Raw genomic sequence first — 24,261 nt, forward strand, 5'->3', positions numbered from 1 at the left:
GAGCTAATAATAAGAAATAAATGAAAGCAAATTAAACAGGAAAGTTATTATCACTTCTAGAAATCACAATGCAAAAAGGGGGTTGAAAATGTTTCTAATGAAAACAGTCATTATTTTAAGAATTTCTAGCATTTCTTAATAAGCAGGATTTCAATATGGTGTTTAGGTTAACTTAAGTTTCCTTTACCCACTATCTTTTTTTGACCAAGATATAACCATTTGGGAGTGATAAAGATACACCTTAAGGGACAAATTTTAAAGCAAATCAGCTATATGAAATAATGTATCACATGTAAAAACTAGTCTTGATATTTAATTGCTTGCATTTTGGTTTGCTGCTCTCATTTCCAGAAGTTATACATAGTCTTTGCTCTTGGGTCCCTTTTTGTGTGTCAGTCTCTTTTCATTCAGCCATCAGAAACTAAGATGGTCGCCTCTCAGGGAAAGAAGACAAGGAAGTAAAACTGGTAGGCAGACAGACACGGGCAGAGCAAGGATGACAGACCAGGTACAGAAGGTCTCCATGGTGGAAAGCCCTGCGTGCCTAGCAATGGGCAAATCTGGGAAAACAAGGATCTCAACCAGCATATGGCTGGCCATGCTGTTTAGCCCCTCTGACCTTTCATGTCACTGGTCATGTGGTTTGGGCCCTCCGCTGACCACTTCTCCCCTGGCATGTTGCTAGTCATGGGGGTTAGACACCCTTAGAAGGGGAACACATAAAAGGGCCAGAGAAAAGCTCTTAAGCATTAACAATGAGATGCTGGGTGAGAGGATGGGATCAGAGAAGGGAAAGAGACTGGTGAAATTATATACACATAACACAGCATTAGAGAGAGCAGAAGAGCAAATCCTGGAGGGAAGGGGGAGGGCGATGCAGGGAGGGGCCACGGGGGATGTTGTGGGGAACATGGGGGAGGGGAGGATGCATTCGAGGGGCCACTAGAATCTATGTAAACACAATAAATTAAAATAAAAAGAAAAAAAAGTTCCTTAATAAATATGGCTTTTAATAAAAAAAATTTTTTTTAAATGAGGTTCTGACCCATATCAGCTACAACTAGGTCTCAGTTGTGTTTCAGCTCCAGTCCCAGAAAAGTAGCAAAACCAGACAAAGGACTATTGCCCCTCTGCCCTGGTGCTGACCAATCAGTAGAAACCAAGATCCTGGCCCTGGCCGGTTGGCTCAGCGGTAGAGCGTCGGCCTAGCGTGCGGAGGACCCGGGTTCGATTCCCGGCCAGGGCACATAGGAGAAGCGCCCATTTGCTTCTCCACCCCTCCACCGCGCCTTCCTCTCTGTCTCTCTCTTCCCCTCCCGCAGCCAAGGCTCCATTGGAGCAAAGATGGCCCAGGAGCTGGGGATGGCTCTGTGGCCTCTGCCCCAGGCGCTAGAGTGGCTCTGGTCGCAACATGGCGACGCCCACGATGGGCAGAGCATCGCCCCTTGGTGGGCAGAGCGTCGCCCCATGGTGGATCCCGGTCGGGCACATGCGGGAGTCTGTCTGACTGTCTCTCCCTGTTTCCAGCTTCAGAAAAATGCAAAAAAAAAAAAAAAAAGAAACCAAGATCCTGAAAAGATAAACCTAGAAAGCTGATGAATATTCTATTAGCTGATGAATAATATTCTATTATTTATTCTTGAGGTCCAACCCTCCCTCGGACCTCATGGGTAAATAACCTCAAGACCAGGAACCCAATGGGGCTCTCTCTACAGAGCATGCTCAATGGGGCTCTCTCTACAGAGCATGCCCATACCTTTTCCCACCCTTCCCCCAGGCATGTTTTCCTTCCCTCTCTTTCTGCTAAACTCCAAGGGCTCTCCTTTTCCTCTGTAACTTGTTTCCTAAACCCATCTCTTCTACAGCTCATTTCTTCTACCTCTGTAACCAACTTTCTTTCCTTCCTTCCTTCTTTCCTTCCTTCCTTCATTCCTTTCTTCTTTCCTTTTTCCTTTTTTTTTAAGTGAGAGGAAGAGAGGTAGAGAGAGAGACTCTTGCATACATCCTGACCAGGATCCACCTGGCAACCCCTATCTGGGGCTGATGTTTGAATCAATTGAGCTATCCTCAGTGCCCAGGGCCGATGCTCAAACCAAGCAAGCCACTGGCTGTGGGAGGGGAAGAGAGAGAGAAGGGGGAAAGGGAGGAGAAGAGAAGCAGATGGTCATGATCACACGTGCCCTGACCAGGAATTGAACCTGGGATGTCAGCACACTAGGCTGATGCTCTATCCACTGAGTTAACTGGCCAGGGCCTCTTTTGTTTTCTAAATAAACTTTCTCTTATATTTGAGTCTTGTCTCTGAATTCTTTCTTATCCAGAACTCAAGTACAGAGGTTGCTGAACCAAAGTCAGGTCTGACTCCACCATCTAACACCTGGTACCATTCTCTCCACCAACAAAACTGTACAGATTCTATTGGAAAACTGTGATTAAACATAGACAAGAGCTGATTTTCCAAACAAGTCAGTCTCCTTTCACTGCTAGTATAAATTAATAGCTTAATCAAGACAAAATGTTTAAAATATTTGTAATAACAAGTTTGCCTTACATATTTTTTGGAATGAGATAACTCATATTTATTAAAAACTATTTTTATCCTAGTTTATGTTCTGCATAATAGTTATCTTAATGTATTAAAAATAAGGCCCTGGCCGGTTGGCTCAGTGGTAGAGCGTCGGCCTGGCGTGCAGAAGTCCCGGGTTCGATTCCCGGCCAGGGCTCACAGGAGAAGCGCCCATCTGCTTCTCCACCCCTCCCCCTCTCCTTCCTCTCTGTCTCTCTCTTCCCCTCCCGCAGCCGAGGCTCCATTGGAGCAAAGATGGCCCGGACGCTAGGGATGGCTCTATGGCCTCTGCCTCAGGCACTAGAGTGGCTCTGGTCGCAACAGAGCGACGCCCCGGATGGGCAGAGCATCGCCCCCTGGTGGGCATGCCGAGTGGATCCCGGTCAGGCGCATGCGGGAGTCTGTCTGACTGCCTCCCCATTTCCAACTTCAGAAAAATACCAAAAAAAAAAAAAAATTATAAAAATAATTTAAAATGAAATTTTTTTCTTACAACAAATCCAAAATAGTGATATTTTACTGTAATACATTTTCCAGGATTTTTTACCTTTTTTTCTCTGTAGTTTTTGTATATTTTTAGTTATACAAAAAGATGTGTACATTATACAAAAAATATGAAATATAGCTAGGTGTTAAGATAGTTGAAATTATTGAAGGTCTGAACTTGAACCATAAGTGAATGATAAAGTGAAGATACTTATAAGAAATATTAAAATTAGATCTGAGTTCATTTCCCATTTAGTTGGGTACTTACATTTATCACCCACCTTTATTTTATTTGGAAATAATTGCATGTTGACTGTGACTATGAAAGTTATGAGTTTTTTCTAACCAAATAGCGATGTCGACTAATTCAACCCACAGCTGAACTACCTCACTAGTCAGAAACAAGTGCTTTTAATTCTAGTTGTAAAATATCCAAGGGAAAAGACTCTCCGTTTGCATGAATAAACTCTTACTAAATTTCCTTCCAGCTCTGAATAGCTAGCTCTACCATAAATAAGCTCTTCATTTAATTTCATTCAAACCTCTAAAGCCATAACTTAACCCCATTTCTTCTCATGGGATCAGTTATGTTTGGATCTACTGCCTGTAACTTTCACTTCTATCAAGGCATGTCTTAATTTCTAGACTATTTGGGCTTTTGTCTTGCCAGAGACAATTGTTTGAGTTGTATACATGTAACATATAATTGCAAATTTTACTTTCAAACTCAATTTCTGAAATGGTTATGAGCAATGGGGATACTTTTTTGGTAAAAATTTGTAAAACCTTGTGAAAATTATACAAGAAATGCCAACTGCATTCTTACTGCAAAAAGATTCATGGAAATATACAGAGTAAAACACTATCACTTCCTCTCACCTTTCTCCTCACGGAGTTTATGTCCATCCAATTCTTTTACCATCTATGCATTCAGCCCAGCTCCTAGTCGTTCTGTCAGCCTGTTTTGATTTCTTTTTTCCCCCAAGATTCAATTACGGCTTATTTTCTCTGTTTGTATAGCAATAGAAGAAATACATATTGATTGAATCAAAATACATTAGTAATCAGTAGGAAAAGATTCTTACATCTGCTTATAGAACCTGGACACTCAGATCTGGCAGCTGCTTATTGACCCAGCCAGCTTGAGTCACCCTAATGGTCTGCTGTATTCAGTGCCCAGTCTCTGGTAATTGAACCAGGACTCACTCAGGCAGAGAACTAGACAGATAATTCTCAGACCAATTACATTTAAATGGTCTTCCATGGCATTAAAAGACCCAGTAACAAGCCGAGTGACCTTGGGAACATCACATAACCTCAGGGGCCTCATTTCTCACATATGAATCAGGTAGTCAGATTATACTATTTCTAAATTTTCTCCCTGCTTTGAAAATTTTTTATATCCTTTATTTTCTTCAAATCATAGGCTTTAAAATGAAGATGGTGAACTTAGCAAGAATATATATATATATATAAAAGGCATAGCAAGTATTTTTCCACTGGGAATATTTTTCTCCTTATTTTTCTCTTTAAAATATTGGTTGAGAGATCTTGACATTAACAACTGAGAAATGATTCCTATTCTGTGATTGGAGAGACCAAAGAATGTGCACTGAACTGCGAAGTCCCTGGGAGGGCACCAGCCAAGGAGAGAGGCTAGAGTCTAGTTGGAGAAGAAAAGCAAAAGTTCAAAGTCAAGAAAATTTTTTTCAAAAATCAAGTTCTATCAATGAGGCACGGCCATAAAGGAGAAAAAAAATATATCACATTTCAAAAAAGACCATAAATAGACTAAATATCTATATAAGAGTGGGGAAAAGGTAGTGCCCGTTTTGAGTTTCACATTGGTTGTTTCTTGCTGCATAACAAATCACTCCAAAGTTAGCTGCTTAAAACAACAAGCAATTTATTCTCTCATATACTTTCGGAGAGGGAGCTGGGAATGACTTAGCTGGGTGGTCTGGCTCAGGGTGTCTTCATGAGGTTGCAATCAAGCTGTTGGCTGGGGCTACAGTTTCTGAATTCTTGACTAGGGCTGGTGGATACACTTCCAAGTTCACTTACGTAGCAATGGCAGGAGGCTTTCTCTCCACATAGGCTTTTCCATAGAGTTGCTCATAACATGATTCTTCTAAGTCAAGCCATCTGAAAGTGGAGAGGGCAAGAAAGAGATCAAAGTGAAACAACAGCGTCTTCAGCAATGTAATCCCAAAATGACAATCAGTCACCTCCGCCATATTCTTCTGGTCACATACACCAATCCTAGGGCAATGTGAATGCCAGGATCACTGGGACCGTCTTTAAGGGCTGCTACTACACATCCAATGTTGCATCCTATTTATTTTGGGAGGGCTTTTTTGCCTTGTGTGTTAAGGAAAAGAAAACTTGGTATGGACTTTTTTTTTTTAATTTTCTTTTCTGAAGCTGGAAACGGGGAGAGACAGTCAGACAGATTCCCGCATGCACCCGACCAGGATCCACCCGGCATGCCCACCAGGGACGACGCTCTTCCCACCAGGGGAGGATTCTCTGCCCCTCCGGGGTGTCGCTCTGCCGCGACCAGAGCCACTCTAGCGCCTGAGGCAGAGGCCAAGGAGCCATCCCCAGTGTCCGGGCCATCTTTGCTCCAATGGAGCCTTGGCTGCGGGAGGGGAAGAGAGAGACAGAGAGGAGGGAGGGGTGGGGTGGAGAAGCAAATGGGTGCTTCTCCTGTGTGCCCTGGCCGAGAATCGAACCCGGGTCCCCCGCACCCCAGGCCGACGCTCTACCGCTGAGCCAACCGGCCAGGGCCGGTATGGACTTTTAATAAGAACAGAAACTTCACAAAGTGTTAGGAGTCAGGTCAGGCTCAAACATAACTAACACCAGGAGCTAACAATAAAGGGAAGTGGGCAGGTTTGCTTGTGTAAAACGAGTTAATAGAATAGAGCAGAAGTTGTCAAATTCCTTTTGGAAAAGGGCAGGTAATAAATTTTTCAGGCTTTGTGGGTCATACAGTCTCCGCTGCGATTACTTAACCCTTCCGCTGCGGTGTGAAAGCGGCCCTAGAAAATATATAAACGGATGAGCCTGGCTATGTTCCAATAACATTTTATTTGCAGACACTGACATTTGAATTTATAATTTTTTGTGCAGCATGAAATATCATTTGGATTTTTTTTTAACCATTTAAAATGTGGAGATTGTTCTTAGCTCACGTGGCACGCAGTTTGAAGTTCCCTGAGGCACAATGAATGTGACCGCGGAAGCTCGATGCGACCTGACCAAACCGGAAGTAATAGAGCCACGTGCTGACTTTCAGTATGAATTTTAATCGTAACATGGTGGATACTTAATGCTCCTCACCAAATACCAAACCCCCAAAACTGTGAGAGTCACTATCAGTGTTTAGAAACAACTTTTAAACTCCTATTATTTTCATCAGAATTGTTGGAGGTAATGGAATTAGAACCAGAGATGGAGGGCACCAGGACTTAATTAAAAATTTATTATCATCTCTTACAAATAAAAATCCAGAGGTTATTTTTAACAAATGCCATTTATTTATTTAATATTTACTTATTGAAAATCTCTTTTCTTATCTTTTAATAAAATAATTTAAAGTTTTTGACATATTATTAAGAAGATATATGCACTTTAAGCCAACTTTATTTCAATAGGGCGAGCAAAGAGAGCCGTAGACTTTGAATTTAAGATTGGGAACTAATCTTTAAGGCACTAAACTTTTAGACCAATGTGATTTTCAAAAACTAGACACTTTGAATTCCTGAACCGACCTTACTAAAATTGTAAGTAACATAATGGTAGGACTACACATTGAACATCTTCAAGTGTGCTGTGATGACTTGGGAGAAAGTTAGTGCTAATCTCTGAACCCTTGTTCTTTTGAATTTTGTTTCATCTTTTTCCTACTATAGGAAAAATATTATGCATATTATTTGTGATTTCCAAAGTAGAAAAAAAATTAATCAGTTTTCTTTAATGATTACTTAGATTTCATTGCAACAGCATGCTAAAAGCAGGTCCCTTTAACACAATAATAAGACAATAAGCCCTCTGCTGGGGAGTATCTTCCTAATTGCTGGTGGTCTCAAAGCACAGAGCCCCCTAAGCCATTCATTCCCAGGGTAACTCAAGAATGTCTCTGAACTGGCCAAATCACTACAAAACTATGTCACCCATTTCTCAGTCTCATGCATTCACTCCTTCCTTCCATTAAAACATCTACTATGGAGTTTCTATTACCTTTCTAGCCCCAGACGCTGCATAAGAGATTTTCTATTTGGTGCCAGCAGGTTGTCTCAGTGATAGAGCATCAGTCAGTCTGGTGTGCGGATGTCCCAGGTTTGATTCCTGGTCAGGGTATACAGCAGAAGTGCCCATCTGCTTCTCCACCCCTCCCCTCTCTTGCTTCTCTCTCTCTCTCTCTTCCTCTCCTGCAGCCATGGCTCCATTGGAGTGAGTTGGCCCCAGGCACAGAGGATGGCTCCCTGGCCTCTGCCTCAGGTGCTAAGAAGAGTTCAGTTGCTGAGCAATGGGCAGAGCATCACCCCCTAGTGTGCTTGCTGGGTGGATCTTGGTTGGGATGCATGTGGGATTCTGTCTCTCTGCCTCCCCTCACTCACTGAATGACAAAAGAGAGAGAGAGAGTGTGTGTATGTGAGAGAGAGAGAGAGAGAGAGAGAGAGAACTTCTATCCAGTGAATATATGATCTAATCTCAGCAAGCCTACAGAGCCCCTCATCTCTAATAAAATTTTCCTCACTTGTACAGTCAGGAAAACTCAACTTATTAGTTTACCCTGACATTTATAATAATAAAATACAGTGCCTTTTTTTAGTGCCTTAATCTGTGTTGTTTTTTAAATGTATCATTGAAAGCTAAGAAAAGCTCCAGAGCACATTCTTGTATGATTAATAAATGAGCCTAATATTTATTATACATATACGGCTGTTACGTAATAAATCTGTATCATTGAATTGGGGCAAGGGGAAGCAGACACAAAAGCAGTACTTTTCAGAGTTGTCTCTTAATTACCCTAATCAGAGTGTTGTATAATAAAGAAAAGACATTTCTGATAGCTGTACAGCATCTTTAGTTTAGAGAATCAGGGCTTGTAAGTGGACAAAAGGACATTCTGAATAGGATGCCCAGCACTGGTCTCACGTCTCACAACTCAGTGTGACATCTCAAAGGCATGAGAAGAAACTCAGAACTAAAACAGGGGCTTCGGCTGGTAATTTGTACAGCAGTTATCAGAAGGGGTTGTTTTAGTTGGGGAGGCTGTTGGAACGCCCTGGGGAAATCTTACGATTATTTATTGATTTCATTTGGTCAGGATATGCACAGCTCTCTGAACCACTGCTTTCATTTCTACAAGGAAGCACAATTGGTTAGAAAGAAAATAAACGCCCTCTTTGAAAGAAAGATCATGAGAAGGGACACTCCCTTGCTTGAACTAATAACAATTCATTAGAAATCTAATAAAAGTTGGCATTTTTTGTAGTGTCTGAGCTAAAATGAAGTGCAGAAAGACAGGCACCGCTGTGTCGTTGTGGTATATGATGCGCTCCATGTCCCCACTTAAACCCGGGAAGCCGTTAACCAAATGTCCCCTGTGTTCCCCACGGCATTCTTCTTCCTGCCACATGTTGACCTCTGGAAAATTAGGTCTGTTAATACGTTAGGATGTTTCTCAAAATGATAGTTCTGAACTGATTTAGATAATAAAAGACATAAGTTAAAAATGTTTTTGTTTTTTTTTCCCCCACCAGTAGTCATGAGTGAATGAGCAGAAGAAGGAACATTCATTCATTCTCAAGTGAGGAGAGAAAACACTCCCACCACTAGCAACATGATTATGTATATAAGGCACCTGACTGCAAAGCAAAGAGATTTACACCATCTTACTTCCTGTCTTTCAGGAGTTGCCCGTTAAAGTTGAAATCATGTAAATGAAACAGAAACTTGAACATGAAAGCAACAGACCAAGGCATGAATATGTGGTGCCTCATTTACATCAAATTCAAGTCAAGATGATTTAAAGATAGAGATTATGAAAAAGAGTCTATCTGGGGTAAGACTAAGGAAGGTTGGGGATGTCATTTCAATTCTAGTCAGGAGAGAGTTTTAATCTCTTTCTAATCAATACAGATTTTTTCCTAACCGTGTACCTAAAACAAGCAGCTAAACTTGAAATGACCACCTGGGAAAGGATCAGCATTGTTTTCTCTGAGAAACAAGGAAGTGACTAGAGGTTAGTGAAGGCCAGAACCCTGTGCTCTGTCACCCACAGAGGCCTGGACATGCTTTGGGGTATTTCCTGCCCTGTCCTTATTGACCCAGGGGCTGCAGGCATCCTCCTCTAGAGCAGGCCCATATAGCAGTGGTCTCCAAACTTTTTTGGGCCACGGACCGGTTTAATGTCAGAAAATATTTTCACGAACCGGCCTTTAGGGTGGGACGGATAAATGTATCACGTGACTGAGACAAGCGTCAAGAGTGAGTCTTAGACAGATGTAACAGAGGGAATCTGGTCATTTTTAAAAAATAAAACATCGTTCAGACTTAAATGTAAATAAAACAGAAATAATGTAAGTTATTTATTCTTTCTCTGCGGACCGGTACCAAATGGCCCACGGACCAGTACCGGTCTGCGGCCCGGGGGTTGGGGACCACTGCCATACAGCACAGGCTCTCGCCACAGAGATCGGCTGAGAACATGCACTACTGGCAGGGAGTGGGGGAGATAATGTCTTAGACTGGATTTGAGCATAGTTATTCCCTTCGGAGGTGACCCTCAGAAGCAGAAGTGAGGAAAGACACGTGATAGGGATGGGAGAGATAAAAGTGACTCTAGTGTGTGTTATCGAGTAGGTTACTGCTTTGGACACCTGGGGCTTCGCCCTACTGAACAATGGGAGTCTGGTCAATTAATTTAGGATACAAATAAAAATGCCAAGAATATACAATGGGGAAAGTGCAGTCTTTTCAATAAATGGTGTTTGGAAAACTCAATAACTGTATGCAAAATACTGAAATTGGACCATCTTATTATACATAAGAATAAACACAAAATGTATTAAAGACTTAAACATAAGCCCTGACACCATAAAACTCTTGGAAGAAAAGTTAGAAGGTAAGATCCCTGACATCACTCTTGGCAATGATTTTCTGGATTTGACACCGAAAACCAAAACAACAGAAGCAAAAATAAGCAAGTGGGGCTACATAAAATTAAAAAGACACAGCAAAGGAATCATCAACAGAATGAAAAGGCAGCCAACTGAGTGGGAGAAAATATTTGCAAATATCTCATGAGAGTTAATATTCAAAATGTGTAAAGAACTTGTACAACTCAATGAAAAAAATCCATAAACACCCAAGTTGATTTTAAAATGGGCAGACAACAGTGTGGTGAATGTTGGGGAGGTACATGTAGAGGAGAGTATAGCAGGGGTGAGTGGGGATGGAAGAAGACTTGAATTGCAGAGATGAACACATAATATGGTATACAGAGAATGTGTTAAGAGGACCAAGCACCTGAAACCTATATCTTTATGTTATCCAGTATCACCCCAATACTTCAATTAAAAAATAAAATAAAATAAAATGGGCAGAGGAATTAAATAGACATTTTCCAAAGGAGACATACAAATGGTCAACAAAGTGCATGAAAGGATGTTGAACATCATTAATCATCAGGAAAAATAATGGAAGTCAAAACCATAAGATACCACCTCATACCTGTTAGATTGGCTACCACCAAAAGTAAGGGTTGATGAGGATGGAGAGAAAAGGAAACCCTTGTGCACTGTTGATGGGAATATATAGTAAATCGGTGCAGTCACTGTGGAAAACACTAGGGCAGTCCCTTAAAGAGTTAAAAACAGAACCACTATAGGATCCAGCAATTCACTTCCAGGTATATTTCAAAAAGAAAGAAAATCACTATCTCAAAGAGATATCTGCACTCCCACGTTCACTGCAGCATTATTTACAATAACCAAGACATGGAAACAACCTCAGTGTCCATTAATGGATGAATGGATAAAGAAGATGAGATAGACAGGTAGATAGATGATAGATATAGATAGATAGATAGATAGATAGATAGATAGATAGATAGATAGATAGATAGATGATAGATATCCATATATACAAAATTAAATTAGAAAAAGGAGGAAGTTCTGTCATAGATAGATATTGAGGGAATTATGCTAAATAAAGTGTCAGACAGAGAAATACAAATACTATATGATCTCACTTATATGTAGGATCTTTAAAAAAATGAAACAGGGCCCTGGCCGGTTGGCTCAGTGGTAGAGCGTCGGCCTGGCGTCGATTCCCGGCCAGGGCACACAGGAGAGGTGCCCATCTGCTTCTCCACCCCTCCCCCTCTCCTTCCTCTCTGTCTCTCTTCCCCTCCCTCAGCCAAGGCTCCATTGGAGCAAAAGATGGCCCCGAGCGCTGGGGATGGCTCCATGGCCTCTGCCCCAGGCACTAGAGTGGCTCTGGTAGCAACAGAGCGACGCCCTGGATGGACAGAGCATCACCCTCTGGTGGGCAGAGCGTCGCCCCTGGTGGGCGTGCCGGGTGGATCCAGTCAGGTGCATGTGGGAGTTTGTCTGATTGCCTCCCCGTTTCCAGCTTCAGAAAAATACAAAAAAAAAAAAAAAAAAAGAAACAGGTTGGTGGTTGCCAAAGGCAGGAGATGAGTAGTAGGGGAAATGGGTGTAGGTGGTCAAAAGGTACAAACTTTCCATCACAAGATAAATGAGTTCTGGGGAAGTAATTTACAACATGGTGACTATAGTTAACAATACTGTATTATATATGTGAAAGTTGCTCAGAGAATAGATCTTAAAAATTCTCATCACACACAAAAACTATGCTTGATGATGAACAGTAACTAAATTCAGTGGTGATAATTTCAAAATATGTACATCTATCCAGTTATTCAGTATTATTGTATCCCTAAAACTAATACAATGTTATATGTCAATTACATCTCAAAATAACAGAGATATAAAATAAAACTAGGGGGAAAAAGAGATAGGGGAGGCTGGGAGTTGTACACTAGGTCCCATCTCCTATTGTTTCAGGGTGGCTTCTAAAGGCATTAAATATCTTCAGCTTTCCAGCTACAATGTCCCCAACAGAGTGAGCTAGCATGACTCAGAGAAAGGTCTAAAGTAGAGAAGCAGGGATACTGAAGGTGCTTGTGGCCAGACATTGCAGCACACATGGGAACTGTCCCCCACACTGGGATCAGTGTGATGTGGGTGCCGCACAAGTATGCTGTCGATCTCTTATAGCTATCAGACATTCGCATATCCACACTGGGTCCACTAGGTCACAGGCTCACCCTTTCTGGAGCACTTAAAGCTGTCCCAGTGAGTTCCCCTAGTTTCAGATACGTTCTTCCCTGTCATACTATAGCAGAAACGTTACCTCTTCATAATAATCAAAATAGATTTTACTTGCTGATATAAGAGCTTCTTTACCTTCCTGCTAGTCTCCAGTCTTTAAAAAGACCAAATTTTCCAGGTTAAAAACTTGCTTTAGCTTGCATGAAAGCCTCACTGTGTCCAGATTGAAGCAACCTCTACTGGGAACCCAAATTTCCGATCTATTAGAGCTTGGAATTGCAGGATCGATGGGTACTGAGAGTGAGGGTGAAAGGGTCAGTCCTACCTTTTACCCCCTTAGTTTCTAGACCTATTAAGTCTAGCTATCAAAGGCACAGCTCTCAATCTCAGCCAGTAGTTCAGTGCATATTCCCCATCCCAAAAGACAGCACCCTCAAGCTCATGACTTTTTGGAACATTTAATAAGCCGTTCCAACATTCTTCATGCTTCCAGGTAGAGAGATATATGGGAAAACCCATTGTATTTTATATCAGGTGCCTGCTGTCATACCTCTTTTACCATAAAACGGGTCCTCTGATGCAAGACAGGGTTTGGGGAGCCTGTGCCTATAAATGAAGTGCCCTGTGAGCACTCAGACAGTGGGGCTTGCCTATGTGTTGCAGGTGTGATGTGCAAGTCCAAATCTGGGGTAGCAGTCAAATCCAATTTAATTCAGGATTAAATGTGTCCAGTATAACTGACCTGCTTCAAGTGGCTGGGAGCTCAAACATATTAAAAACAGAGTTCCCAGGATTTTCGCTCAAACCTGCTTTCCCTGTCTTTCTATCATAATTAATGATAATTCCATCCTTCTAGCTGCTCAGGGCAGACCTCTCAGGATAACCCTTGACTTTTCTCTTTTTCACACATTCTACATCTAACCTATTATCCAATCATGTTGGCTATGCCTTCAAAATACGCGCAGAATATGGTCTCTACTTCCCCATTGCCACACCCCAAATTTGGCACTATCAACTTCCACCTGGATTATTGTAACAGCCTCTTCAAAGAGCTCCCTACTTCTGCCCTTGATCTTCTGAAGTCTACTCTTAACCGATCATCTGGAGTGATTCTGTTGAAACATAAAACATGTCATGTCATTTCTCAGTTCAAAATCTTCTAATGTCTCACTGTCTCCCTTGAAGAAAAATTCAAAGTCCTTACAAGAGCTCATATATCCCTATGCGACGAGTCCTTATGGCAGGCAGACTTGAGGTGTTATAATCTTTCCTTCTGGTGTCTATGTCTTTGTGTGATCCCGTTCCCTTGAGTATGGTGGGAGCTGTGACTGGCTTCTAGCCAACATAAAACAGAATACAGCAAAGGTGTTGGATGGTCACTCCTATAATTACACTATTTGTGGCATTCCTTTTTGCTAACAGACTCTCTCTCCCTCTCCTGCTGGCCTTGAAAAGGCAGGATGCTGTGTTGTGAACTTCCTATGGAGTGGGCCACATGGCAGGAAATGTTATGCAGTCTCTAAAAGTTGAGGATAAGCTCCACATACACCCAATCAAAAAAAAAAAAAACCCTAAAACTTCAGTCTTACAGCTAGCTACAAGGGAATGGATTCTGCCAACAACCTGACTCAGCTGGAAAGTGGATCCCTCCCTAATTGAGCCTCCAGATGAGAACACAGCCCAGCTGACATCTTGACTGCAGCATTGCCCAGACTAAGCAGAGTGTCCAGCTGACCTGTGCCCAGATTCCTGACCCAAGGAGGCTGTGAGCTAATCAGTGGCTGTTGTTTGAGCCTCTAAGTTCGTGGGGATTTATTCTGCAGCAATCGATAACAAATGCAGTTCCATTACTTCTCAAATGTCTCCTCCTACTGTCTTCTTCTTCCACTCTGCTTGGGCTGCACAGGCATCTTTGCTGTGTCTCAGTTGGGTCAGACACATGCCCATCACAAGGTCTGTGCATTTGCTGTGTTCCCTCAGGTTGGGATGTTTTTCCTCCAGATATACATGTTTTCTGTTGTCCTTAATAACTTCTTGTTTTCACACAAAAGCCATATTCTAATGGACCTTCCCTGGCCACCTTGTCAAACATTTCATGCCCCTCTTTTACTTCATAACTTCCTCTCCTGCTTTCTTTTTCCTTCTTAGAATTCAACATCTTCTAACTTACTATTTATTTTAATTATCTTGTTTATTGTCTTTTCTCTCCCACTAGAATAATAGGATAGCTCTACCAGGATAGGGATTTTGTTGGGTTTGCTGTAATTTTGTCTAAGTGTATCCATTCCTCATGGTTGTGTGATTCTTTTCTGTTACCTTGAATTTCTCTACCCAAGTTGTAGATTTAGAAGATATTGTGGATTTAGCCAGGGTGCGAGTACTATGAGGAGGTGGGCGGCAAAGGGCTCTGTGTGTTTCTAGGGAATGATACTAGTGCTAGATCATCAAGATGAGGAGAAAAGTACGTACATGAGGAAAGTTAAGTGTGGTTTGAAGTCTCATCAAACTTAAGGAACTCTTGAAGTGAGCTAACTAGATACCCTAAAGAGTAAGAAGCTGGAAAAGAGATGTTTGACATGCAGATCATGAAAATGTGCTTAGAGATAACAAGGTTTGGAGTATGGCTTTGTGAATGGATGGCTGAGGTAAGGTGGAATAAGAGCTTACTGGCTTTAAAAAATTAAGGAACCGAGAGATCAGAATATTGGACGGACCACTTATTAAATTCTAAAGTCTCCAAGAATGATGACAGAGTTGAGAGTGAAGTGAGTCAAGTCGTCAAAGAGGAAGGGAAGATAACAGAGCAATTGGCAGCTGACAGGCCTGGCCTGGAAGAGTGAAGAGGTAATAAGCAGCCTTCACCTGAAACCTGAGGAAAGTGAATCCCCATGATGGTAGCCATCTTTCCATTAGAGCAACAGTCAGAAAACTACCACCACTGGGCCAAGACTGGCCCCTGACTATGTAAATAAAGTCAAAGTGGAACTATCTGTGCTCTCTTGTTTATTTACTCTCTATGGCTGCTTTTGTTTTAGCATGTCAAAGTCACGTAGCTGCTTCACAGATGTGGGGCAGCTGTGTTAGGTTTGCTCACTGGTTTACCTGCTGCGAGCCCCTTGCCTGATTAGTGAGTGAGCACATGGCAGCACCACGTGTGCATGGCCCATATGATGCTGTGGGTGCTTGTCCTCAGGGGGATTGTGGATGCACAGATTGCTTACCCGCCTCTGAGAGGGGCCACTTTGCTGTTTGTTTGCCTGAGAGGCAGTTTCCCCTGTCTGTGTGCTTGTCTGCTGTTGTGAGACTTAAACATAATGGCTCAACCCTTTCCAGCTCTGCAGTTTTTCTACCGTCTGCTCAAATCCAGTGTGGGCCTGCCTGGCCTCAGCCACCAGCATTACATCTGGTGAAGTGGGCAGGATTCAGAGCAGATGGGTATTGAGATGCCGACACCCTGGAAGGGTGAAGAAGAGGAGTGGTCACTGTTCTCCAGTGTATGGTTTCCCGTGATTGTCCTTTTGGGGTCCGTAGGCTGGGTGTCTTTTGCAGCCCTGTGAGAGGAAACTGAGAGCTCTGTGCAAGAAGCTGAGCAAGGTCAAAAGTTCCAGGATAAGCTGCATCCTGAGCACCAACCATGGCATGAACTGGAGCGAGCCCTGGAGAAGGAGGCTGACTGGGTTTGAGAGCTGCTGTGTGAGATGCAGGCTGAGCACCAACGGCACCTGGAACTAGAGCAGTCTCTGGACAAAGAGTTACGGGTTCGTGAGTTGCAGTTTTCCCTGGAAGCTGAACATTGGCAGCGACGGCTATTGGAGAAACAACTACAGGTTCAGGAGCTTGAGAGTCAGCTTCAGGCTGAGAGCCAGCAGCTGCAGGAGCCAAAGCAGGTGCGGAAGATGGAGTTACATTCCTGCTGCAAGAGTGGCTCTGAGTCAGTGTGAACAGGCATTTCCAACTCTTCTGAGGGAGAAGCTCAGGCTGCAACTGCTGTTAGCAGACTCAGAGCCTGGCCCATGGTCACCAAAAAGGTAAAGACCCATCGCCCAAGAGTCCTTCAGGGGCAGCCACAGCCCCCTCCCCAGGTAGTGGAGCACTCTGTGGTCTAGCCCTACACCCAGGCAGAGCTGATGAAGTTGGGGGTGAAACTGAGGCAGAAACCCACTGAACCCCTGGCAGCCTGCTCCGTGTGACTGCGGGACATAGGTGTGGATGGCTTCATGCTCTCCAGAACAGAGATGGACCATAAGGTTGTGAGGGCTGCTGCTGGTGCCGTCCCCCCCAACCCGCCCCTGACTAACAAGTGAAATGGGCCTGTGAAAGTTACCCAAATATAAACGTGGGTAGATTTGATTGCAGCCTGGGCAGATAGAGAGAAATTAGACAGCAAGCCTAATAAAGTCATGTTGGAGTTTTGGCAGCAGCTTGAGTCAGAACAGAGGTTCCAGCTGCTGAAAAAGTGAGGAAAGCAGGTGGCCCCAGCATCTGCCAGGAAAAAGGCTGGCATTCAGGTTACAGGATCCCCAAGACCCATTGTCCCAGTATGAATAGGGGGAAAAGCAGGACCCGTCCAACAGGATGGGCAAGAGCCAGAGGCCCCATGTGAAATTGGCAATTTATTGGTCCCCTTCTAATGTGCATCAGGTGTTGGCATTAGTAGGTAATAGGTGCTTTTTTTTAAGCAGCAACTAAGAGAGCTCTTAAGACGACATGGGCCTTGAATGTGTTTGACTCCACCAGGCCCTATGACCTTGTTGAAGGGTTTGGATGGGGCTTGTAGCAATGAACCACCCACTAGGGAAAGGTGCTGATGTCTGTTAATAAAGAGCTGTATGGCTAGTTGCCTGTAATGGACCTTTATCTTGGTGATTTGCACAGACAGTTGGGCCATCTATCATGAACTGACTCTTGGACTATGACCACAGGGGGGAGGGGCTCTGGCTTCTTTGATGAATGGACACATCACTCATGGACAGTACTATGAGAGACCCTGATGGGGGGGTGCAGCACCTGTGGAGGCCCTCCTGCACTGGTTCTCATCCAGTTGCAGAGATGCACTAACGACACTTTATGGTTTCCATAGACACAGCCCTGGACTATACAAGCCCTCCTACCTACCATGGGGTATGGAGTTAGAAGTGGCCCTCCAGGTGACACCCTGGGCAAAGTGCTCAGGGAGACATTGTGAAGGGCACCTTTGTAATTATTGTGTAACTTTTGCTGTTGCTGTGTCTGTTTCCTGTCATGTAGATTGTGAAGTGAGCAACCCTAAAAAGGTGGAATGTGGGGCAGCTGTGTGAGGCTTGCTCACAAGGTTACTGGCTGCAAGCACTTTGCCTGACTGATGCATGAGCACATGGCAGCACCACGTGTGTATGGCCTACATAAGGCTGTGGGTGCTTGCGCTCAGGGGGATTGTGGATGCATGGATTGCCTGCCCGCCACTGTGAGGGAGCATTTGGCTGTTTGTTAGACTGAGAGGTGGTTTCCTCTGCCTGTGTGCTTGTCTGCCATTGTGAGACATTATTAAACGGAATGGCCCAATGCTTCCCAGCTCCGTAGTTTTTCTCTTGTCTGCTCAAATCCAGTATGAACCTGCCTGGCCTTCGGCCACTGGAATTACAAGAGACTACATGGCCCTCAATGCCTAAAGATGTACTACTTCACCCTGTATACAAAATATTTGCCGATTCCTGAGTTAGAGCAAAAGCAGAATTAAATATTCAGGCAAGAGGATGTGGACTTTTCTGGAATTCTGCTCCCTGTGACAGCTCCTAACAGACTGAACTGTGGTTGGGTTGCATTTTTCAGGGATTTGGCATGGTGATGGAGCCAACTTGGACTTGGTGAACATGTTAAGGACACTACTCTTTTATGGATTCTTGCTGTATTGGCCAAGAGTTTGCTTAAAGGCTTTTAATCACTAAAAAAAAAATAGAAGACTGGATAAAGAAGATGGGGCACATATACACTATGGTATACTATTCAGCTAGAAGAAATGACATCGGATCACTTACAGCAGAATGGTGGAATCTTGATAACAGTATGCGGAGTGAAATAAGTGAATCAGAAAAAAACAAGAACTGCAGGATTCCATACATTGGTGGGACATAAAAACGAGACTAAGAGACATGGACAGGAGTGGGGTGGTTACGGGGGGGGGGGGAGGGAAGGAGAGAGAGGGGGAGGGGAGGGGGAGGGGTACAAAGAAAACTGGATAGAGGGTGACGGAGGACGATCTCTCTTTGGGTGATGGGTATGCAAGAGAACTAAATGACAAGATAACCTGGAAATGTTTTCTTTGAATATATGTACCCTGATTTATTGATGTTACCCCATTATAATAAAAATTTATTTATAAAAAAAATATTCAGGCAAGAGGTTAAAGATACAGTGAGACTGTTGACAATGATCTCTAAATTTCAAAGGGACCTTTTGGAATTATTTAGAAGGATAGAGAAGAGTCAATGATGAGGCCAGATTAGGACATACTTGGGACAGCATGGCCAATGATGGTGATCTATCTTGAGGCTTAAATTTCCAAAGGTGACAGACAGCCTGGGTTGTGAGAAGCTTAATGAGCTGGACTGTCCAGGCTGAGGAAGCTCTTTTGGGGCAGCTGTGTTAGGCTTGCTTGCGGGTTTACCAGCTGCGAGCACTCTGCTTGATTAGCGCGTCAGCACATGGCAGAGGCATGTGTGCATAGCCTATATGAGGCCATGGGTGCTTCCCCTGGGCGGTGATTCTCCCAGATCACTTTCCTGCCACCGTGAGGTACGGTTTTCCTTGCTCTCTTGCCCTTACTGCGAATAGCAGATTTTCCTTTGTTTATTAGCTCTTTCCCTTTTGTTGTTTATTTGCTCACCTGTCCTCATGAGCCTCCAATAAATGGGTATGGCCTGACACTCTTCATTTTCACAGTTTCTCTACCGTCTGCCCAAATCCGATGTGAACCTTCCTGGCCTCGGCCACCGGCATTACAGTGCATACCTGCAACTGAGTGGGAGCAGCTGCCCGGTGCAGGAGGGCCTCCACCAGAGCTAGGCACCCCCGTCGAGGTCTCTCACTCAAAATCCGGAGTGCTGTCCACAAGTAAGGGAGCTGGTGCCCCCCTCCTGTCTCAGTCCCTGCTTTAAGAGTCCATTATATTGCTCTGTGATACCAGCAGCCTGTGGGTGGTAGGGGACATGGTACTTCCAGTCCACACCTAGGTCTTGAGCCCACTGCCGCACCACAGAACTGGTGAAATGAGTACCATTGTCACTTTCAAGGACCAGCGACTGCCCTTGCGCAGCACTCAGGTGGTCCAGAGCCTGTATGACTGCCCTCTGGTCTGAGTTATGGGCAGGGTAAGCAGCAAGCAGACTGGTGGCTATATCTTCACATGTGACTGCATACTGGTACCCATCTGTGGGGCAGCTGTGTTAGGCTTGCTTGCGGGCTTACCAGCTGCAAGCACTTTGCTTGATCAGTGCGTGGGCACATGGCAGAGGCATGTATGTGTGCATAGCCTATATGAGGCTTCCCCTGGGAAGCTATTCTCCCAAATTGCTCTCCTGCCACAATGAGGTGTGGTTTTCCTTGCTCCCTTATCCTTACTGCAAATAGCAGATTTTCCTTTGTTTATTAGCTCTTTCCCTTCTGTCGTTTATTTACGAGCCTCCAATAAACGGGTATGGCCCGACACATTCCGGCTCCACAGTTTCTCTACCATCTACCCAAATCCGATGTGAACCTGCCTGGCCTCAGCCACCAGCATTGCACCATCCGACTTTGATAAGGGTCCGATGATGCCTATTTGCCACCATGTCACACAATCTCTCTGGATCTGTCCAGGTAATGCCACTTGTCTCCACGGATGCTCCTTGGAACACACTGCACATTGCTCACAGGCTGCAAGTACCTCTGCATAGGACCTAGGAAAGTTCCATGCCTTAACTGTAGCCCACATAGGTTTTTGTTCCACATGGAGCAGATGCCAGTGGAGCCACTGTGCCATGTCACCTGCAGACGCAGTCTTCAACCACCGCACCCTCGCCAAAGTGTCTGCCTCATCATTCCTAGGCTGGGTTAGACGGGCATGCCCTGTGACATGGTATACTGTCACCTGTTTCTGGTGTCCGATTTCCCATAAATCCTGCCACATGGCCTGACCCCATAGCAGATGAGGCAGTACATCCACTGGTTAATGTGCCAAGTAACAATCCAGAGGGTCAGTCCACAATAGACAGTCCAGCTGTTGGTACAAATCACCAGAGGTGAAGTTTCATTACAGGCAACTAGCCTTATGGCTCTTAATTCCGCCCATTGGTGCTTTGGCCAGTACCCGTGTTCATCCAAATAGACTCAGTGGCCGGATGAAAGGCTAGGACCGTCCACTTGGCAGGTTGGCCCCTGCTGGAACCATCAGTATACCAGGCATCCTCGGGGATGGGCATTTGCCCCTCCTGGTAGGGACTGACTTCAGGTTCTGCTTCCTGAGCCCCAGCTGCATCTGACTCTAAGGTCGCATAGGTGACGGGACCCAAGACTTCCTGCAGTTCTGCTCTCAATGGGCTGGTGCTAAGAGCACAGCGTTGTTGCAAGTATGAACCCCACTTGGCCAGGGTGGAGGTTTGGGCCGTACCACTACGAGACTTGGTCACCCAATCTCTCATCCATTCTGCAATAGGGTATGTGGTCTTGACCATAACTGGAGTTATGGTCATAACACTCTCAGTGGCTAGAAGGTCAGCCTACACAACTTCCAACTATTTCTCTACTAATGAATAGATTTCAGTGCCTTTCCACAATTGGGACCAATACCCAATAGGTTGCTGTAGGTGCTCTGTCTGGTGCTACAAGCCACATCCAAACCCCTCAGCGGTTGCATGAACATTAAGCTCACAGGGCCTGGCAGGATCAAACACATTTAAGGCCTGTGCTGCCTTGACAGCTCTCTTAGCTGCTGCGAATGCACCTTGTGCCTGCTCAGTCCAATCCCAGTGAACCCCCTTCCAAATAAGGTGATATAAGGGATGCAGTAACTGAGTTAATGGGGTATGAATACTTGCCAATACCCCAACAGACCTAGGAATTCCTGTAACTGCTTTACCGTAATGGGCACAGGGTATGCTTGCATCTTATCTATAACTGCATCAGGAATAACCTTTGTCTTATCTGGCCAGACAACTCCCAAGAACTTAACAGATAACCCAGGTCCTTGTAATTTGACCTCGTTGACCACCCAGCCACACACTTTCATGTGGGATAACAGGTTAGGGACTGCTTGCTTCAATTCTGGAAGAGTCACTAGTTAGCATAATGTCATCAACATAATGACACATATGAACTGCCTCTGGTTGTTTCCATTTAGCCAGGTTAGCAGCCACCAGCCCATGGCACAAGGTGGGGCTATACAAATAGCCCTGGGGTAATACTGTAAAGGTCCATTGCTACCCTTCCCAAGTGAAGGCAAATTGGTCTTGACTCTCTGTAGCTATATCAATAGAGAAAAGATGTTAGCCAAATTTGCCACAAAGTGGTATGTCCCCAACTCATGGCTTAACCAATCCATCAGGTTAGCTATTGAGGGTACAGCAGCATGCAAAGAGGGGCAACTTTATTAAGTTCCCTGTAATCCACTTTCATCTGCCAGGTTCTGTCTGGTTTGCACACAGACCACACCAGGGTATTTTAAGGGCTGTGTGCTGGCTGGATGACCCCCACCTTTTCTAGTTCGAGGACTGTCCAGTGATTTCTTCATAGCCACCCAGCAGGCAGTACTGCTTTATGCTAGTCACATGCCGGGACATGGGTAGTTGCAAGGGGGAATGTGCTGCGTGTCCCTGCAACACTGCCTTCATACCTGGACTTGCAGGTAGAACTCCTCTGCTGTAGTTTCCAACCACAGTCCTTGCAAGACATCTACCCCCAAAATATATTCGGGAATAGGGGATACACATACCTTACATGGCTTAGGAGGCAGTCTTCCTGTCCCCAATGGAATAGTTATTGGCTTCACTTGAACAGTTTGGTCCCCATAATCGTCAATGGCCACTGGGATCCTAGCAAACTGTTTTGGGTTCCCATAAAGAAAGAAACATTCTGCACCTGTATCCACCAAGGCCAACACCCGTTGTACATTAGAAGGGGACCAGTGGATAGCCAGTTTCACGTGTGGCCTCTGGTCCCTGCCTGTCTGTTAGGTCCCTCGGCCTTCCCCATATTCAAACTGGAACAGCAGGTCTTGGGGGTCCTCCTCTTCTTCAGTGGTCTCCATCATATAATCGTGTAACCATGCCGCCCATGCCCCTACCATTGTTTTGGTAGCTGCTGGGGCCATTCATCTCAGCGGCTGGAATCTCCTTCCTGGTTTAAGCTGCTGCCAAGGCTTCAAAAAAACCTTATTAGGCTTGCCATCCAATTTCACCCTATCTGCCCAGCCGCCATCAGATCTACCCACATCTGTGTTCGGGTAACTTTCACAGGCCCGTTCCTCTTGCTAGTCAGAGGGGCAGCCCAGGCAGCAGCCCTCACAGCTTTGTGATTCTGTGCTGCCTCAAGCTCCCCCAAATCTGCTACCATCTGTGTAACCACATTGCTAGGCTGTCCCACACAGGGGCCCAGGATAGCCACTAGTGGCCCAAAAAGGGCTGATGGGGCACTGCAGAGGATAAGATCCTGCATCCCGGTTATAAACTCTTCCTCATCTGTCCCATGGGACCCTGAGTGGAAAGCAGCATTCTTCATACCTAGTTCCCGAAGGACCTTTACTAACTCACTGTAGCACTGCCACATGCTCACCTCCCCTGGCCAGTCCCCAGCATTCTGCCAGACCATTCGAATGGCAGCCATCACCCATTCTAATAGGGTCTGGTTTCCTGGGTTGTCATGGCAGTTCTGAAGACGCTGCCTCAAGGAGGAGTGTGTGGTAATGGTGGCCAATTTCTCCATCTCTGTTCCAGAGAGCATGATGCCTTCCACCCCTATGTCCCACAACTTCAGTAGCCAGGCTGTCAGCAGCTTCAATGGGTTTCTGCCTGAATTGTGCCCCAACTCCGTCAGCTCTGCCTGGGTGTAGGGCTGGACCGCAGAGTGCTCCACCATCTGTGGTGGAGGCTGTGGTTGCCCCTGAGGGACTCTGCTCCTGGGATTTTACCTTCTTGGTGACCACTGGCAAGTCTGTGAGTCTGGGGACTGCAGTTGCAGGCCGAGCTTCCCCCTCAGACGAGGAGTCGGAAACACCTGCTCCTGCCGACTCAGAGCCACTCAGCTGGCAGGAATGCAGCCATGTCTTCCATGTCTGCTTTGGCTCCTGCAGCTGCCGGCTCTTGACCTGAAGCTGACTCTCGAGCTCCTACACCCGACTCCTGAGCTCCTGAACCTACAGTTATTTCTCCAACAGCTGTTGCTGCCAACGTTCAGCTTCCAGGGCAAACTGCAACTCGCAAACCCTCAATTCCTTCTCCAGAGACTGCTCCAGGTCCACGTGCTATTGGTGTTCCACCTGTACCTCACAATGCAACTCTCAGGCCCAGTTGGCCTGGCTCCAGTTCACGCTGTAGCTGGTTCTCTGCCTGCAGTCGGATCAGCAGCTCTTTCTCCAGTGAGTGTTCCAGCTCCTGCTGTTGTTGCTGTTCTCTCCCAGCTCACCCTGGAGCTTTGGCCCTCGAGCCACCTCTCACACAGAGCTCTCGGTTTCCTTTCATAGGGCTGTGAAAAATACCCAGCCTATGGCCCCCAAAACGACAGCCACAGGGAACCACCCTCTGGAGAACAGTGACCACTCCTCTACCCCATCCTTCAAGGGTGTCAGCGGCTCCATACCCATCTGCTCCAAACCCTGCCCACTACGCCAGA

The 24,261-nt window shown here is 45.1% G+C and overlaps 1 non-coding gene across 1 annotated transcript; it reads right to left on the reverse strand.

Annotated features, from left to right (window-relative positions):
• Window positions 1-5,766: 5,766 nt before the first annotated feature.
• TRNAP-GGG (transfer RNA proline (anticodon GGG)) lies at window positions 5,767-5,842 on the reverse strand. The gene has a single exon. It is a non-coding gene; the product is annotated as a tRNA-Pro (tRNA).
• Window positions 5,843-24,261: the final 18,419 nt, after the last annotated feature.

This window comes from Saccopteryx leptura, chromosome 11 (genome assembly GCF_036850995.1).
Source record: "Saccopteryx leptura isolate mSacLep1 chromosome 11, mSacLep1_pri_phased_curated, whole genome shotgun sequence".
NCBI lineage: Eukaryota > Metazoa > Chordata > Mammalia > Chiroptera > Emballonuridae > Saccopteryx > Saccopteryx leptura.